This window comes from Cyanistes caeruleus, chromosome 27 (genome assembly GCF_971803275.1).
Source record: "Cyanistes caeruleus chromosome 27, bCyaCae1.hap1.1, whole genome shotgun sequence".
Taxonomy (NCBI): Eukaryota; Metazoa; Chordata; class Aves; order Passeriformes; family Paridae; genus Cyanistes; species Cyanistes caeruleus.
Window position 1 is genome coordinate 4746620 of NC_141727.1, and position 19260 is coordinate 4765879.

Genomic DNA, 19260 nt, shown 5'->3' on the forward strand with positions numbered 1-19260 from the left:
TTTAATTTTTTTTATTGTTATCCTTAGCGGAAAATTAAAAAAAAAATCGGATTTTTTTTATTTAAACACAAAAATCAGATTTTTTTATCTAACTATAGAAATCAGAGTTTTTATCTAAACCAAAAAAATCAGTTTTCTTAATCTAATCCACAGAAATCAGATTTTTTATCTAACTATAGAAATCAGAGTTTTTATCTAAACCACAAAAGTCAGTTTTTTTAATCTAATCCACAGAAATCTGAGTTTTTATCTAACTATAGAAATCAGAGTTTTTTAATCTAATCCACAGAAATCAGATTTTTTTATCTAACTACAGAAATCCGAGTTTTTTGCTATATAAATCAGAGGTTTTTATCTATCCACAGAAATCAGATTTTTTTATCTAATCCACAAAAATCAGAGTATTTTATTTGATTACAGAAATCAGAGGTTTTTAATCTAATCCACAGAAATCAGAGTTTTTTTATTTAATTACAGAAATCAGAGTTTTTATCTATCCACAGAAATCAGATTTTTTAATCTAACTATAGAAATCAGAGTTTTTTAATCTAATCCACAAAAAATCAGATTTTTTTATCTAAACCACAAAAATCGGAGTTTTTTATCTAACTACAGAAATCAGAGTTTTTATTTAACTACAGAATTCAGAGTTTTTTATCCACAAAAATCAGATTTTTATCTCCGCCTCTCTCCCATCTCTGCTTTTATTTTTCTCTCCCTTTCCGCTTTTTTTAATTTGAAATATCGGAGGGGTGGGGAGGGGGAAGGAAAAGAAATCCCGTAAGGTTTCAGGGCGTTATTTGCGTTTTATGGGGGATTTGGGGGAGCTCGCTGGGGTTTTTTGGAGGGGATTCGGGGAGAGGTTTGGGGCTGGATTTGGGGGGTCCCGCCGGGGGTCGCGGGGTTGTGGGGCCGCTCCGGCCCCGCTGGACGTGAACTTGGTGTGAAGCGAGCTCTGCTGGCTGCTCGGGGATGTTACAGGCGATCCCCCCATCCCGGCCAGAAACCCCACAGATAAAAACCCCACAGATAAACCCCACTGATAAAAACCGACTGAGAAACCCAACTGATAAACCCCACTGATAAACCCCACTGATAAAAACCCCACTGATAAACCCCACTGAGAAACCCCACCGAGAAACCCCACTGAGAAACCCCAATGAGAAACCCCACTGATAAAACCCCACTGAGAAACCCCACTGAGAAACCCCAATGATAAAAACCGACTGAGAAACCCCACTGATAAAACCCCACTGATAAACCCCACTGATAAACCCCACAGAGAAACCGCACTGATAAACCCCAATGAGAAACCCCACCGAGAAACCCCACTGATAAAACCCCACTGAGAAACCCCACTGAGAAACCCCAATGATAAAAACCGACTGAGAAACCCCACTGATAAAACCCCACTGATAAACCCCACTGATAAACCCCACTGATAAACCCCACTGATAAAAACCCCACAGATAAAAACCCCACTGATAAACCCCACTGATAAAAACCCCACAGATAAAAACCCCACTGATAAACCCCACGGATAAACCCCACTGAGAAACCCCAATGATAAAAACCGACTGAGAAACCCCACTGAGAAACCCCACAGATAAACCCCACTGAGAAACCCCACTGATAAACCCCACAGAGAAACCGCACTGATAAACCCCAATGAGAAACCCCACCGAGAAACCCCACTGATAAAAACCCCACCGAGAAACCCCACAGATAAACCCCACTGATAAACCCCACTGATAAACCCCACTGATAAACCCCACTGATAAATCCCACCGAGAAACCCCACTGATAAAAACCCCACTGATAAACCCCACTGATAAAAACCCCACTGATAAACCCCACCGAGAGACCCCACTGAGAAACCCCACTGATAAAAACCCCACTGATAAACCCCAATGAGAAACCCCACTGATAAACCCCACAGGGAAACCCCACTGATAAAAACCCCAAAGATAAAAACACACAGATAAAAACCCCACAGATAAACCCCACTGATAAAACTCCACAGAGAAACCCCACAGATAAACCCCACAGATAAAATCCCACAGATAAAAATCCCACTGAGAAACCCCAAATATAAAAACCCCACAGATAAAACCCCACCGAGAAACCCCACAGATAAAAAACCCCACCGAGAAACCCCACAGATAAAAACGCCACAGATAAAAATCCCACTGAGAAATCCCACAGATAAAACCCCACAGATAAACCCCACAGAGAGAAACCCCACTGATAAAAACCCCAAAGATAAAAACCCACTGAAAACCCCACAGAGAGAAACCCCACTGATAAAACCCCACAGATAAAAACCCCACAGAAAAATCCCCACAGATAAAAACCCCACTGAAAACCCCACTGAGAAACCCCAAAGATAAAATCCCACAGAGAGAAACCCCAAAGATAAAAACCCACTGAAAACCCCACAGAGAGAAACCCCACAGATAAAATCCCACAGCTAAAAACCCCACAGATAAAAACCCGCTGATAAACCCCAAAGATAAAAACCCCACAAAAACCCCACTGACAATCCCCACTGAAAACTCCCACAGGCAAAAACCCCACCGAGAAACCCCACAGGTAAAAACCCCACTGAAAATCTCACTGAAAAACCCCACAGATAAAAACCCCACAGGTAAAACCCCACAGGTAAAACCCCACATCTCAAAACCTCACAGCTCAAAACCCCACAGGTAAAATCTCCACTAAAAACCCCACAGCTAAAATTCCCATTAAAAACCCCAGTGAAAAACCCCACAGCTCAAAACCCCACTAAAGATCTCACTGAAAGATCCCACAGGTAAAAAACCTCACTGAAAAACCCCACAGCTAAAACTTCCTCTAGAAATCCCACAGCTCAAAACCCCATTAAAAACCTCAGAGATAAAAACCCCACGGATAAAATCTCACTAAAAGGTCCCACAGCTAAAAAATCCCATTAAAAACCCCACAGATAAAAATCCTATTAAAAACCCCATAGATAAAAACCCCATTAAAAACCCCACAAATAAAAACCCCACTAAAACCCCATTAAAACCCCCACAAATAAAAACCCCACTGAAACCCCCACAAATACAAACCCCACAGATAAAAACCCCACAGATAAAAACCCCACAGATAAAACCCCATTAAAAACCCCACAAATAAAACCCCCACAGATAAAAACCCCACAAATAAAAACCCCACAGATAAAAACCCCACTAAAAACCCCACAAATAAAACCCCACTAAAACCCCACAAATAAAAACCCCACAGATAAAAACCCCACAGATAAAACCCCATTAAAAACCCCACAAATAAAAACCCCACAGATAAAACCCCCATTAAAAACCCCACAAATAAAAACCCCACAAATAAAAACCCCATAAATAAAACCTCCACTAAAAACCCCACAAATAAAAACCCCACAAATAAAAACCCCATAAATAAAACCCCCACTCTCTTCCCTCCAGCTCCATCCCACACCCCCCAAAATTAAATTTAAAAAAACCCCAAAAAAACCCTTTTTTCCCCCAAAAATCCCCCACCAACCCCCAAAACCCCGATTTATTTTGACAGGCGGGTGGCATAAATAAATCCGGATTTATATCTATTTATATCTATTTATATTTATTTTTATCTATTTATATTTATTTTATATATTTATATCTATTTTTGTCTATTTATATCTATTTTTATCTATTTATATCTATTTTTATCTATTTATATCTGTTTATACCTATTTATATTTATTTATATTTATTTTATCTATTTATATCTATTTTTATCTATTTATATCTATTTATACCTATTTATATTTATTTATATTTATTTTATCTATTTATATCAATTTATATCAATTTATATCAATTTATATCTATTTACATATTTTTATCTATTTATATCTATTTTTATCTATTTATATCTATTTTTATCTATTTATATTTATTCATATTAATTTTTATCTATTTATATCTATTTTTATATATTTATATTTATTTATATTAATTTTTCTATATTTATATCTATTTTTATCTATTTATATTTATTTATATTAATTTTTATCTATTTATATCTATTTATATTTAAATATCAAGACGCGCTCGCGACGTCCCTGGGCGCGTTAAAAAGAGATTAATCAAAAAGGGTAAAAAAAAGAAAAAAAAAGTGAAAAAAAATATAAAAATAACAAAAAACTCCTTTTTCTTTCAACTCCGGCTGTCAAAATAGTTTTTTTTTTTAAAGTTATTTAGGGTAACAGAACACGGCGGGGTTGGAAACCTCGAGTTAAGTTATCAAACTCCTTCAAAATGTCATTTATTTCACCTCGAAAAGGGGGGAAAAAGGGTAAAAATCAGCTGGAAGGGAATTTTAGTGCTGAATCCATCGAGGGGAGGAGGAGGAGGGAGGGAAAATTGGGTTTTTTTGGGGTTTTTGGGGTTGTTTTGTTGTGGGGTTTTAATGGGGTTTGTGGGGTTGGGTGTTAAAAAAAGGGGGAAAAGGGAAAAAAGGGAAAAATAGAGAAAAAATGGGGAGAAATGGGGAAGACGAGGTGGGAAATGGGGAAAAAAGGGGGGGAAATAGAGAAAAAAGGGGGGGAAAAGGGGATAAAAGGGGGGAAAAGGGGAAAAATGGGGGGAAAATGGGGGGAAAAGGGGAAAAATGGGGGAAAAAAGGGGGGAAAAGGGGAAAAAATGGGGGGAAAGAGAAAAAATGGGGGAAAAGGGGAAAAAAGGGGGGGAAAGGGGAAAAAAGGGGGGAAAAGGGGAAAAAAGGGGGAAAAGGGGAAAAAATGGGGGGAAATAGAGAAAAAATGGGGGGAAAGGGGAAAAAAGGGGGAAAAGGGGAAAAAAGGAGGGGGAAAGGGGAAAAATGGGGGAAAAAATGGGGGAAATAGAAAAAAAATGGGGGGAAAAGGGGAAAAATGGGGGGAAAATGGGGGAAAAAATGGGGGGAAATAGAGAAAAAATGGGGGAAAAGGGGAAAAAATGGGGGGAATAGAGAAAAAATGGGGGGAAATAGAGAAAAAATGGGGGAAAAGGGGGAAAAAAGGGGGGAAAGGGGAAAAATGGGGGAAAGGGGGAAAAAATGGGGGGAAATAGAGAAATAATGGGGGGAAAGGGTGAAAAAAGGGGGGGAAAAGGGGAAAAATGGGGGTAAAAAGAGAAAAAATGGGGGGAAATAGAGAAAAAATGGGGGAAAGGGGAAAAAAGGGGGGGAAAAGGGGAAAAATGGGGGAAAAATGGGGAAAAAATGGGGGGAAATAGAGAAAAAATGGGGGAAAGGGGAAAAAATGGGGGGAAATAGAGAAAAAATGGGGGAAAAGGGGGAAAAAGGGGGGGAAAAGGGGAAAAATGGGGGAAAAGGGGAAAAAATGGGGGTAAATAGAGAAAAAAGGGGGGGAAAGGGGAAAAATGGGGGAAAAGGGGAAAAAATGGGGGGAAAGGGGAAAAAATGGGGGGAAATAGAGAAAAAATGGGGAGAAATGGGGAAAACGAGGTGGGAAATGGGGGAAAAATGGGGGAAAATAGAGAAAAAAAGGTGGGAAAAGGGGAAAAATGGGGGAAAAGGGGAAAAAATGTGGGGAAATAGAGAAAAAATGGGGGAAAAGGGGAAAAAAGGGGGAAAAGGGGAAAAATGGGGGAAAAATGGGGGAAAAATGGGGGGAAATAGAGAAAAATGGGGGAAAAAGGGGGAAAAAGGGGGGGAAAAGGGGAAAAAGCAGGAAAAAAAAGGGAGAAGGAGGAAAAAAGTGGAAAAAGAGAAAAAAGGGGGAAGAAATGGGAGGAGAAAAAGAATAAAGGGGGGGAAGGGGAGGAAAGGAGAAGAAAAGGGGGGAAGGAGGAAAAAAATGGGGAAAAATGGGAGAAAAAATGGGAATAAAGGAAAAATAGGGAATAAAGGGAGAAAAGAGGGGAATAAAGGAGGAAAAATGGGAATAAAGGGGAAAAAATGGGAATAAAGGAGGAAAAATTTGGAATAAATGGAGAAAAAAGGGGGAATAAAGGAGGAAAAATGGGGGAATAAAGGAGGAAAAATTTGGAATAAAGGGGAAAAAAGGGGGGGAAAAGGGGAGAAAAAATTGGGAATAAATGGAGAAAAAATTTGGAATAAAGGGAGAAAAAATTTGGAAAAAAGGGAGAAAAATGGGAATAAAGGGGGAAAAGGGGGAATAAAGGGAGAAAAAATGGGAATAAAGGGAGAATAAAGGGAGAAAAAATGGGAATAAAGGGGAAAAAGGGAATAAAGGGAGAAAAAATGGGAATAAAGGGGAAAAAGGGGGGGAAAGGGAGAAAATATTGGGAATAAATGGAGAAAAATTGGGAATAAAGGGGAAAAGGGGGAATAAAGGGAGAAAAAATGGGAATAAAGGGAGAATAAAGGGAGAAAAAATGGGAATAAAGGGGAAAAAGGGAATAAAGGGAGAAAAAATGGGAATAAAGGGGAAAAAGGGGGGAAAAGTGAGAAAAAATTGGGAATAAAGGGAGAAAAAATGGGAATAAAGGGGAAAAAGGGGGGGGAAAGTGAGAAAAAATTGGGAATAAAGGAGGAAAAAGGGGAATAAAGGAGGAAAAAGGGGGAATAAAGGGGGAAAAATGGGGAATAAAGGGGGGAAAATGAGATAAAAAGAGGGGGAAAAAAGGGAAAAAGGGGGAGAAAGGTGGAGAAAAGGGAAGGAGTTTGGTCTGGGGGGTGAAAGGAAGAGCGATTTGAAGAAGGAGCAATTCCTCAGGCTGGAATTGGTCTGTGGGGGATGGAAAGGGATTCTTTGGGAAAAGCTTTTCCCTCGCGGGGAGGTCACGGCGGGGCTGGGGAGCAGCGCAAATAAATCGAGAAATAATCGGGGTGAATAAAGGGGGATAAAGAGAAATTGGAGAATTACAAAACACCCCCCGGACCTTCCCCGAGCTTGGTTGGAGGGGTGGGATTTAATAATAAAAAATAAAAGGGTGGGAAAGGAGAAAAAAGGGGGGGAAAGAAGAAATTTGAGGGGGGGGAAGTAAAAAAAAAAAGGGGGGAAAAAGGAGAAATTTGAGGGGGGGAAGTAAAAAAAAAGGGGGGGAAAAAGAAGAAATTTGAGGGGGGGAAGTAAAAAAAAAAAGGGGGGAAAAAGGAGAAATTTGAGGGGGGAAGTAAAAAAAAAAGGGGGGGAAGGAAGAGGAAAACGGGGGAAAATTAAAGTGGAAAGGGGGAAAAAAGAAGGGGGAAGAGAAGGAGGAAAAGGGGAAAAGGAGAGGGGGGAAAGAAGAAGAAAAGGGGAAAAAACAGGAGGAATGGGGAAAAGGAGGAAAGGGAAAATGGGAAAAAAGGGGGGGAAATGGGAAAAAAGGGGGGAAAATGGGAAAAAAGGGGGGGGAAATGGGAAAAAAGGGGGGGAAAATGGGAAAAAAGGGGGGAAGATGGGAAAAAAGGGGGGAAAATGGGAAAAAAGGGGGGAAAATGGGAAAAAAGGGGGGGAAATGGGAAAAAAGGGGGAAAAATAAGGAGGAAGGGGGAAAATAAGGAGGAAAGGGGGGAAAAGTAGGGGAAAGGGGGAAATAAAAGGAGGAGGAAAGGAGAAAAATAAAAGAGTAAAGGGGCAAAAAAAAAGGAGGAAAGGGAAAAAAAAAAAAGGAGGAAAGGAGGAAAAAATGAGGAGGAAAAGGGCAAAAAAAAAAAGGAGGAAAGGAGGAAAAAATGAGGAGGAAAAGGGGAAAAAATGAGGAGGAAAAGGGGAAAAAATGAGGAGGAAAAGGGAAAAAATGAGGAGGAAAAGGGGGAAAATGAGGAGGAAAAGGGAGAAATGGGGAAAGGGGAAAAAAAAGGGGGAGAAAAGGGAAAAAGCAAGGGGGAGGAGGGGAAAAAAATTTAAAATTGGAGATCCCTGAGATCCCTGCAAGCATAATCAGCACATTGTTGGTGGATCCTGAGGTTTGCGGAGCCCTCCCCTCCTCCAACAGAGATCGGGTCCATGGGGAATTAAAAAAAAAAAAAATAAATAAAAAATCAAGAATGAAAGGAAAAAAAAAATAAAATAAAATAAAAAACCCAGTAAAAAATAATAATAATAAAAAAAAATTTTAAAATAAGCCCCAAGGCAGGAGCTGATGTTTCCCTTGGAAAAAAAAATAAAAATGAAAATAAAGGTGATGGGGCAGCCCCCGTGTCGCGATCGCGGCGCTGTCCGAGGCTGCTGACCTCGGGATGATCCCTCCGGCGATGAATTATTGATGAGATATGAGCCGCGATCGCTGCTCTTCAGTATGCAAACCCCATTATGGTGTTAAAATGGAGATTTAATCGTTTAGAATAGCTCTGTTGCCTTTTTTTCTTTTTTTTTTTTTTTTAGGTTTTTTTTTTTTTACTCTCTCTGTCTTCTCTCTCTTGCCCCGGCTCATTTGTGCCCCCTTCGTTTTCATTTAATTCTCTTAATTAAATCCTTTAACTGATTTTTAATCGCTTTTTATTTTTTTTTTTTTTTGGTGGATAAAATAAGACGTCAGGAGAGTCTGGAGCTGAGTTACCTTGGAGGATTTTGGTTGGCTTTTATATTTTTTTTTTGGGGGGGGAGGTTTTAAAGTGGAATTTTTAATTGCGAGGAAATTAGAATTAAACTTGAATTTTACGCCTCACCCAGCGAGCTGCGAAAGGCCCAAAACGCACGAAAACTCAAAAAAAAAACCTTCAAAAAATACAAAATTCTTAAAAAACAAAACAAATAAATGACATTCAAGATGGCCTCAGCACGACACCGCAACCTCCAGCTGCTTTTTGCAGCCCCCAAACCTCACAAATTCTCCCCTCCATCCTTTCCCCCCCCTCATTTTTTGCTGAATAAACCCCGGGATTAAATTTAAATTAAATTTTATGGGCGAAATTTCATCTTTTTTATTTTTTTCCCCACTTTTCGGCAGCGCCCTGGGCTGGGGGGGCCCCTTCCTGCCCTCCCCAAAATAAAAGGGTTGTAAAATGAGGGTTGTGATTGATGGTGATGCTGATCTGGGCTCTGCCTTGGCTTTTGGGTGAGAAAAAGGTGATTTAGGGGGTTTTTATTCCACTTTAAATCCCCGGTTATGTCAGGGAAGCTCCGGGGTGAGCACCAGGACGAGGGAGGGGTAAAAATAAAAAGGGGAAATTTGTTAAAATGGGAGTTTTTTTGGGTTTCTTTTTATTTTTAGGAACAGATGCTGAGAGGCAGGTGAGGAGGGTCCGCACTTGGCATTTTTGGGACTAAAAAATTCCCCCCCCCAAAAAAATTTCAGCACTCAGGGTTTGGAGTCTAGAAAGGGTTTGGAGGAAAAAAATTAAATTTCAGCACTCAGGGTTGGAGTCCAGGAAGAGTTTGGAGGAAAAATAGGATTTGGAGGCAGATTTGGGGTAAAAAATATAAATTTCAGCACTCAGAATTTGGAGATCAGGAAGGGTTTGGAGTCTAGAAAGGGTTTGAAGGCAGATTTGGGGTAAAAAAATTAAATTTCAGCACTCAGGGTTTGGAGACCAGGAAGGGTTTGGAGGAAAAAAAAGAGTTTAGAGGCAAAAAAATTAAATTTCAGCACTCAGGGGTTGGAGACCAGGAAGGGTTTGGAGGCAAAATAGGATTTGGAGGCAGATTTGGGGTAAAAAAATTAAATTCCAGCACTCAGGGTTTGGAGATCAGGAAGGGTTTGGAGTCTAGAAAGGGTTTGGAGGCAGATTTGGGGTAAAAAAATTAAATTTAAGCACTCAGGGTTTGGAGATCAGGAAAGGTTTGGAGGAAAAATAGGATTTGGAGGCAGATTTGGGGTAAAAAATATAAATTTCACTGCTCAGGGGTTGGAGTCCAGGAAGAGTTTGGAGGAAAAATAGGATTTGGAGGCAGATTTGGGGTAAAAAAATTAAATTTCAGCACTCAGGGTTTGGAGAATCCCTAAAACCCGAGGTTTCCTCACCTCCAGCGGGAATAACTGCGCAAAGAATAGATTTTAAAAATGGGAATTTCTCTCTCCTGGGGCCTCGGCCGGGCAGGGGAGGGGAGGTTGGAACATTTCGAGTTCCTGCCCAGCTCCGCAGCGATTGTCCCGTGCCTGACGTGGGCCATGGAAGTGGGAGAAAGGATGAAAAATGCCCAGGAAAAAGAAAATTTCCCCGCCTACCTGCAGGGTCAGAGCTTTCCTGTTTATTCTCCTCGCGCTTCCTTTTGAGCCAGAAACCGGAGGATTTTTTTTTTATTATTACTATTATTATTATTATTATTATTATTATTATTATTATTATTATTATTATTATTATTATTATCATTATCATTATCATTATCATTATCATTATCATTATTATCATTATTATCATTATCATTATTATCATCATTATCATCATTATCATCATTATCATCATTATTATTATCATCATTATCATCATTATTATTATCATTATTATTATCATTATTATTATCATTATTATCATTATTATCATTATTATCATTATTATATTATTATATTATATTTTTAATTAATTTTTTGCTATTATCATTATTATATTATATTTTTAATTAATTTTTTGCTTAAAAGGACGGAGATGGGAAGCCCGTGACCCCCTGGCAGGGTGGGAAATGGGGGACACCTCACAGGAAAAGGAAGAAAAACGCCCAAAAACCCAAAAAATCACCAAAAAAACCCCCTCAAAACTCAAATTGTTGAAAGGAACACCACAAACAATCCTAAAAAGAAAAGCTGAGGGTGGAAATGAGAGCTCCCGGGGTGGATGGGGTTAAAATTCCAGTCCCTGGATGCTCCAGGAGAGGGGACAGAGCAGTGAGGATCCCACCCCAAGGGGAAAAAAACCCCATAAAATCTCCTTTGGAAAACTCCACCGAGAAATCCAAGAGGTGAAAACTCCATCGGGAAACTCCAGCAAAGAAATCCCACAGATAAAAAACTCCGGTGGAAAACCCCACTTATAAAATTCCCTGCGGATAAAATCCTCACCTGAGAAATCCCACAGGTAAAAACCCCACTGGGGAATCCCATAATTAAAAACCCCACTGGAAAAAAAAAACCACCATTAAAATATCCCGCAGATAAAAACCCCATTGAAAACCCCACAGATAAAGACTTCATTAAAAACCCTACAGATAAAAACCCTACAGATAAAAACCCCACAGATAAAAACCCCACAGATAAAAACCCCACTGAAAACCCCACTAAAAACCCCACAGATAAAAACCCCACAGATAAAAACCCCACTGAAAACCCCATTAAAAACCCCACAGATAAAAACCCCACTGAAAACCCCACAGATAAAAACCCCACAGATAAAAACCCCATTAAAAACCCCACAGATAAAAACCCCACAGATAAAAACTCCATTAAAAACCCCACTGAAAAACCCCACAGATAAAAACCCCACTGAAAAACCCCACAGATAAAAACCCCACAGATAAAAACCCCACTGAAAACCCCACAGATAAAAACCCCACAGATAAAAACCCCACAGATAAAAACCCCACAGATAAAAACCCCGCTGAAAACCCCACAGATAAAAACCCCACAGATAAAAACCCCGCTGAAAACCCCACAGATAAAAACCCCACTAAAAACCCCACAGATAAAAACCCCGCTGAAAACCCCACAGATAAAAACCCCACAGATAAAAACCCCACAGATAAAACCCCACTGAAAACCCCACTAAAAACCCCACAGATAAAAACCCCACTAAAAACCCCACAGATAAAAACCCCATTAAAAACCCCACTGAAAACCCCACAGATAAAAACCCCATTAAAAACCCCACTGAAAACCCCAAAGTTAAAAACCCCACAGATAAAAACCCCCCTGAAAACCCCCCATGCCTAAAAAACCCCATTAACAAATCCAAAAATCCACTTTTTCACCCCAAAAATCCCAAACCCTGTTAGGGGAGGACGGTTTTAAACCCAAAAATAACCCAAAAAACCCTCAAATTTCATCTCCTGTGGTGCCAGATCGGGAGGAAAATTTGGGAACAGCCAAAAACTGAATTTCTGGGAATGTTTGGATGGATGGATGGAAAATCTATGGATAGAGAGGCGCAGGAATTTTGGGAACACCAGGATTTTGGGGAACACCAGGTTTTTAAGGAACACAGATTTTGGGGAACACCAGGATTTTGGGGATCATGAACTTTTGGAGAACACCAGGATTTTGGGGAACACCAGGTTTTTAAGGAACACAGATTTTGGGGAACACCAGGATTTTGGGGAACACCAGGTTTTTGGGAATACGAGGTCTTTAGGGAACACCAGGTTTTTGAGGAACACAGATTTTTGGGATCACCAGCTTTTTTGGAACACCAGATTTTTAGGGATCACGAGGTTTTAGGGAACACAGATTTTGGGGAACACCAGGATTTTGGGGAACACCAGGTTCCTAAGGAACACAGATTTTTGGTAACGCCAGGTTTTTTGGAACACCAGATTTTTAGGGATCACGAGGTTTTAGGGATCACAAGGTTTTAGGGAACACAGATTTTGGGGAACACCAGGAGTTTGGAGAACACCAGGATTTTGGGGAACACCAGGAGTTTGGGAACACCACATTTTAGGGATCACGAGCTTTTGGAGAACACCGGGAGTTTGGGGAACACCAGGTTTTTGGGGAATAACAGGTTTTTAAGGAACACAGATTTTGGGGAACACCAGGTTTCTAAGGAACACAGATTTTTGGTAACACCAGCTTTTTTGGAACACAAGATTTTTAGGGATCACAAGGTTTTAGGGATCACAAGGTTTTAGGGAACACAGATTTTGGGGAACACCAGGAGTTTGGAGAACACCAGGTTTTTGGGGAACACCAGGTTTTTAAGGAACACAGATTTTGGAGAACACCAGGATTTTGGGGAACACCAGGAGTTTGGAGAACACCAGGATTTTGGAGAACACCAGGTTTTTGGGAACACCACATTTTAGGGATCACGAGCTTTTGGAGAACACCAGGAGTTTGGAGAACAACAGTTTTTTGGGGAACACAAGGTTTTTAAGGAAAACAGATATTTGGTAACACCAGGTTTTTTGGAACACCAGGAGTTTTAGGGATCACGAGGTTTTAGGGAACACAGATTTTGGGGAACACCAGGAGTTTGGGGAACACCAGGATTTTAAGGAACACCAGGATTTTGGGGAACACCAGGTTTTTGGGAACACCAGGTTTTTGGGAATACGAGGTCTTTAGGGAACACCAGGTTTTTGGGAACACCAGGTTTTTGGGAATACGAGGTCTTTAGGGAACACCAGGTTTTTGGGGAACACCAGGTTTCTAAGGAACACAGATTTTTGGTAACACCAGGTTTTTTGGAACACGAGATTTTTAGGGATCCCAAGGTTTTAAGGAACACCAGGTTTTTAAGGAACACCAGGATTTTGGGAACACCAGGAGTTTGGAGAACACCAGGCCTTTAGGGAACACCACGTTTTTAGGGAACACAGATTTTAGGGAACAGCACATTTTTAAGGAACACCACGTTTTTGGGAACAGCAAGTTTTAGGGTTCACGAGCTTTTGGGGAACACCAGGATTTTGGAGAACACGTTTTTGGGGAACACCAGGTTTTAGGGAACACAGATTTTAGGGATCACGAGCTTTTGGAGAACACCAGGTTTTTGGGGAACACCAAGTTTTAGGGAACACAGATTTTAGGGAGCACCAGGTTTTTGGGGAACACCAGGTTTTTAGGGAACAGCACATTTTTGGGAACGCAGGTCTTTAGGGAAACACAGATTTTTGGGGAACACCAGGTTTTAAGGAACAGCACGTTTTAGGGATCACGAGCTTTTGGAGAACACCAGGTTTTTGGGGAACACCAGGATTTTGGGGAACACCAGGATTTTGGGGAACACCAGGTTTTTAAGGAACACAGATTTTGGAGAACACCAGGTTTTTGGGAATACGAGGTCTTTAGGGAACACCAGGATTTTGGGGAACACCAAGTTTTTAGGGATCACGAGGTTTTAGGGAACACCAGGTTTTTGGGAACACAGATTTTAGGGATCACGAGCTTTTGGAGAACACCAGGTTTTTGGGAATACGAGGTGTTTAGGGAACACCAGGATTTTGGGAACATCAGGATTTTAGGGAATACCAGTTTTTTAGGGAACACCAGGATTTTAGGGAACTCCAGGTTTTTAGGATCCAGCACATTTTTAGGGATCACGAGGTTTTAGGGAACACCAGGATTTTGGGGAACACCAGGTTTTTAGGGATCACGAGGTTTTAGGGAACACCAGGTTTTTAGGGACACCAGGATTTTAGGGAACACCAGGATTTTGGGGAACACCAGGATTTTGGGGAACACCAGGATTTTAGGATCCAGCACACCCCAAACACACACCAAACCCAAAGAACTTTTCCCGCCCAAACACCTCGGATTTGGGATCAGGAATAAAATCATTCCTGAAGGGATGAGGAGGGAGAAGAAGGAGCAGGCCACGGCTGGATCCCACCCCAACACCACCAAACATTCCCAAATTTGGGGATAAAAATCCCACTTTGGGGCCAAATCCCCCTTCAACTCCACCAAAAAATCTTCATTATCCATGGAAAATAATTGGGGAGAGGCCCCAAATTCCGGGATTTTGGGGATTTTTGGGGGATCAGGCCAGCCCTGAGCTCGGGGCCACATGGAGAGGGACAGGAAAAGCAGCGGGAGGAAGGAAAAGCGATCTGCAAAGTGTGCGAGTTCTGCCCTGGGAGGGGAGGAAAAAAAGGGAAAAAAAATAAAAAACAAGAAAAGAGACGGACACGTGTCCACCAAATGTGGTCTGAGGGTGGAAAAAGGGAGAAAGAATGGGGGAAAAAGGGAAAAAAAGGGGGAAAAAGGGGAAAAAAGGGGGGGGAAAGGGAGAAAGAATGGGGAAAAAGGAGAAAAAGGGGGGGAAAAGGGGAAAAAAGGGGGGGAAAGAGAGAAAGAATGGGGAAAAAAGGGGAAAAAGGGGGGAAAAGGGAAAAAAGGGAGAAAGAATGGGGAAAAAAGGGGAAAAAAGGGGGGGAAAAGGGAAAAAAGGGAGAAAGAATGGGGAAAAAAGGGGGAAAAAGGGGGAAAAAAGGGGAAAAAAGGGGAAAAAAGGGGGAAAAAAGGGGGGAAAAGGGGAAAAAAGGGGGGGAAAGGGAGAAAGAATGGGGAAAAAAGGGGAAAAAAGGGGGGAAAAGGGAAAAAAGGGAGAAAGAATGGGGAAAAAAGGGGAAAAAAGGGGGAAAAAGGGAAAAAAGGGAGAAAGAATGGGGGAAAAAGGGAAAAAAAAGGTGGGGGAAGGGAGAAAGAAAGGGGAAAAAAAAGGGGGGAAAAGCAAATATTTTTGGGTTTTGGGTGCTGTGAATTCTAGAAACGCCCCAATTCCCAGCCAGGAATTGCTCTGAGCTCGTATTTTCAATTTAATTTCCATTTTTTTAGGGAGGGGAGGAGCCGCTTTAGGTGCGACCCCACCACATCCCTGGAATCTACAGCAGAACATCCCAAAATAACCCCCAAAAAAGCTGAGAATTGTGATTTTTTTTTTCCCTTTTTTTTTTAGTTTTTTTTGTGCCTTCTCTGCCCAGTTTTGTTATTTCTCCCAGGACCGGCTCCACCTGCCCTGCCCAGCCCCCCGCTCTGGGTTGTTTGTTTTCCCAAATTTTTCCTGGGTTTTGGCAGGTTTTGGGGAGGGGAGGGGGGTGAGGGAGAGGTTGCTGTGATTATTTTTTGTGTCGCACTTGAGGGGTCATTCAGGGGCTCCAGATGGCGGGGATGGGGTGAGGAAATGTGAGGATGCTCCGTCCTATTAAAATGTCTGGGGCAGGAGGTTTTGGGGAGGGGAGGAAATCCAAGAGGAGAAAAAAGAAAAAAGAAAGGGAAAAAATTAAAAAAAAAAAATTTAAAAAAAAAAATTCAAAAAAAAAAATTAAAAAAAAAGAGCCCAGAGGCAAATAAAAAAATAAAAAAAAATTAAAAAATAAAAAAAAAACAAAACAAACAAAAAAAAACCCCAAAGCAGCAAAGCACAAATCGGGAGAAAGACAAAAAAACAAAACAACTGATTTTTTTGTGCTGTTTTGGTGGTTTTTTGGTGGTTTTTTTGGTGGTTTTTTTGGTGTTTTTTGGTGTTTTTTTTGGTGGTGTTTTGGTGGTTTTTTGGTGTTTTTTTATTTTTTTTGGTGTTTTTTTGGTGTTTTTTTGGTGGTTTTTGGTGTTTTTTGGTGGTTTTTTGGTGTTTTTTTGATTTTTTTGGTGTTTTTTTGGTGTTTTTTTGGTGTTTTTTTGGTGTTATTTTGGTGGTTTTTTGGTGGTTTTTTTGGTGGTTTTTTGTGGTTTTTTGGTGTTTTTTTGGTGTTTTTTTGGTGTTTTTTTGGTGTTTTTTTGGTGGATTTTTGGTGGTTTAAAAGCAAAAAAAAAAAAAAAAAGTGCCCAGAAGCAAAGGAAAAGAAAAAAAATAACCCAGAAAAAGAAAAAAAACCCAAAGCAGCAAAGCACAGGTAGGGATAAATATATATAAAAAAAAATGTCAATTTTTGGTGGTTTTTAGTGATTTTTTGGTGTTTTTTTGGGAGGTTTAAAAGCAAAAAAAAAAAGAGCCCCGAGGCAAAGAAAAATAAATTCAAATAAAACCCAAAGCAGCAAAGCACAGATAGGGAGAAATACACAAAAAATGTGGATTTTTGGTGTTTTTTGGTGGTTTTTGTTTGGTTTTGGCGAGCAGGTGAAAAGGGATGGGAGGGGAAGGTGATGGGAGGGGATTGAAACTCAAAATCGCAGCGACCCCCCCGAGCCCCCTCCCCAAACCCCAGGACAGCCCCAAACTTGGCCTCGAGTCCCCCTGCGAGGCCGGGCTGGAGCTGGAAAATGAATTTTCACCTTTTCCCCCCTTTTTTAATCCCATTTCCACACCCAGTTCCCCGGGCCTGTGATGGGAACGAGGCTGAAACCTCCTAAAAATCAGAATTAAATCAGAATTAAATCAGAATTAAATCGGAATTAAATCGGAATTAAATCAGAATTAAATCAGAATTAAATCAGCATTAAATCAGAATTATATCAGCATTAAAACAGAAATAAATCAGAATTAAATCAGAATTAAATCAGGATTAAATCAGAATTATATCAGCATTAAATCAGAATTAAATCAGGACTAAATCAGAAATAAATCGGAATTAAATCAGAATTAAATCAGAATTAAATCAGGATTAAATCAGAATTAAATCAGAATTAAATCAGAACTAAATCAGAAATAAATCGGAATTAAATCAGAATTAAATCAGAATTAAATCAGGATTAAATCAGAATTAAATCATAATTAAATCAGAATTAAATCGGAATTAAATCAGAACTAAATCAGAATTAAATCAGGATTAAATCAGAATTAAATCGGAATTAAATCAGAATTAAATCTCCTTTTCGCCAGCCCCTCTTTGCTCCCCACCAACCCTCGCCAACAATATTATTTTTTTTTTCTGGTGGTTTTTTGGGTATTTTCACTTAAATCAGAGAATATTTCAGGACTTTGAGCACCGCAGTGAACCAGGAACCCACAAAAAAAAAAAAAAAAAACCAAAAAAAAACCATTTTAACACCAGAAAAACCATTTTAACACCAGAAAAAAAAAAAAAAAAAAGAAAAAAAAAAAGCTTTTTTTTTTTTTTTTTATCTCTCATCATCTGGAAAAGCGCTCAGCCCTCGCTGCCCCTGACAAGGCAGAGGCAGCGGTTAAAGTGTCACTTAACATTCTGGAGAATGTGAAATATATCGGAGATTGTCAACTCCCCAAAACCATAAAACTTAACTTTATGGAGCTCACGTGACTTTTGGGAGCCAGTGAGGGGTATCTGGATGAGGTCTGGGCGATTTTTACGATCTAACTTGGAGATAAAAACCAACCCCCCCCGTGCGTTTGACATCTAAATGTTGTGTTGACTTTTTTGGGGGGTGGTTTGGGATGGGTTTTTTTTTTAAAAAAAAAAATATAATTAGGGAAAAGGGGGGAAGGAAAAAAAAGGGGGGGGAAAAAAGGGGGGATAGGAAAGAAAAGGGGGAAAAAAAAAAAGAAAAAAAGGGGGGAAAACGCAGGAAAGAAAAGGGAAAAAAGGGGGAAAGAAAAGAGAAAGAATAGGGAAAAACAGGAAAGAAAAGGGGAAAAAAACAGGAAAGAAAAGAGAAAGAATGGGAAAAAAACAGGAAAGAAAAGGGGAAAAAAACAGGAAAGAAAAGAGAAAGAATGGGAAAAAAAGCAGGAAAGAGAAGGGAAAAAATAGAGGGAAAAAGCAGGAAAGAGAAGGGGGAAAAAGGAAAAGAAAACAGGAAAGAAAAGAGAAAGAATGGGAAAAAACAGGAGAGAAAAGGGAAAAAATAGAGGGAAAAAGCAGGAAAGAGAAGGGGAAAAAAAGGAAAAAAAGCAGGAAAGAAAAGGGGAAAAAACAGGAAAGAAAAGAGAAAGAATGGGAAAAAACAGGAAAGAAAAGGGAAAAATAGAGGGAAAAAGCAGGAAAGAGAAGGGGAAAAAAGGAAAAAAAAGCAGGAAAGAAAAGGGAAAAAAATAGGGAAAAAATAGGAAAAAAATGAAAAAAAAAACCAGGAAAAAAAAAGAAAGAAAAACAAAGGGGGAAAAAAAGGGAAAAAACAGGGAAAAAGAGGAAAAAACAGGAAAAAAAGAAAGAAAAGAAAGATTAAAAAAGCAAATATTACCAAAGGGGAAGGCGAACAAATGGTTTGGGAGCTGACAGTCCACTCCACATCCCTCTCAAAGTCACTTAAGAAGTACCAAAACACGGGGAGAATTAAGTTTGGTAAGTTCCGAGTTCCAACTTTCCTCGCTGCGAGCAGAGCCCGAGCTCTGCTGGGCCGAGCTTTAGGCCGGGCTTTGCTGGGCTCCCAAGGCCGGCTTGGGCCGCTGCGGGAGGCTGTTAAAGCCGGGATTAAAGCGGCGCAAAGCCCGGCTTTAGCACGGAGATGTTTGATTTAAAACCCCGCTTTGCTAAGCTGGGCTCTGGGATCACCCCGAGCTCAGCTGGGCGCGGGCGGGGACGCGGTTTTGGTACCTCTGGTGTTTAAAATGTGATTTATTTCTATTTTTTATCGGTGTTTTTTTTATTTTGGTTGAGCATCCACCGGAAAAGAAAGAAAAACCCCCCAAAAAAAGCGTCGGGAGCGGGGTTGTCGCGACTTGGAGGGTTGGGCTTTGCCCGGGGGTGTTTTTGGGGTGAATCCGGGAGGTTTTGGGGGTGCCGGAGAGCGGGGATTTGGCGCGCCGCCGGGATTTGGGGATTTCGGGGGGATTTTGAGGTGATTTCGGGTGGATTTGGGGGCGTTTCTCCCTCCC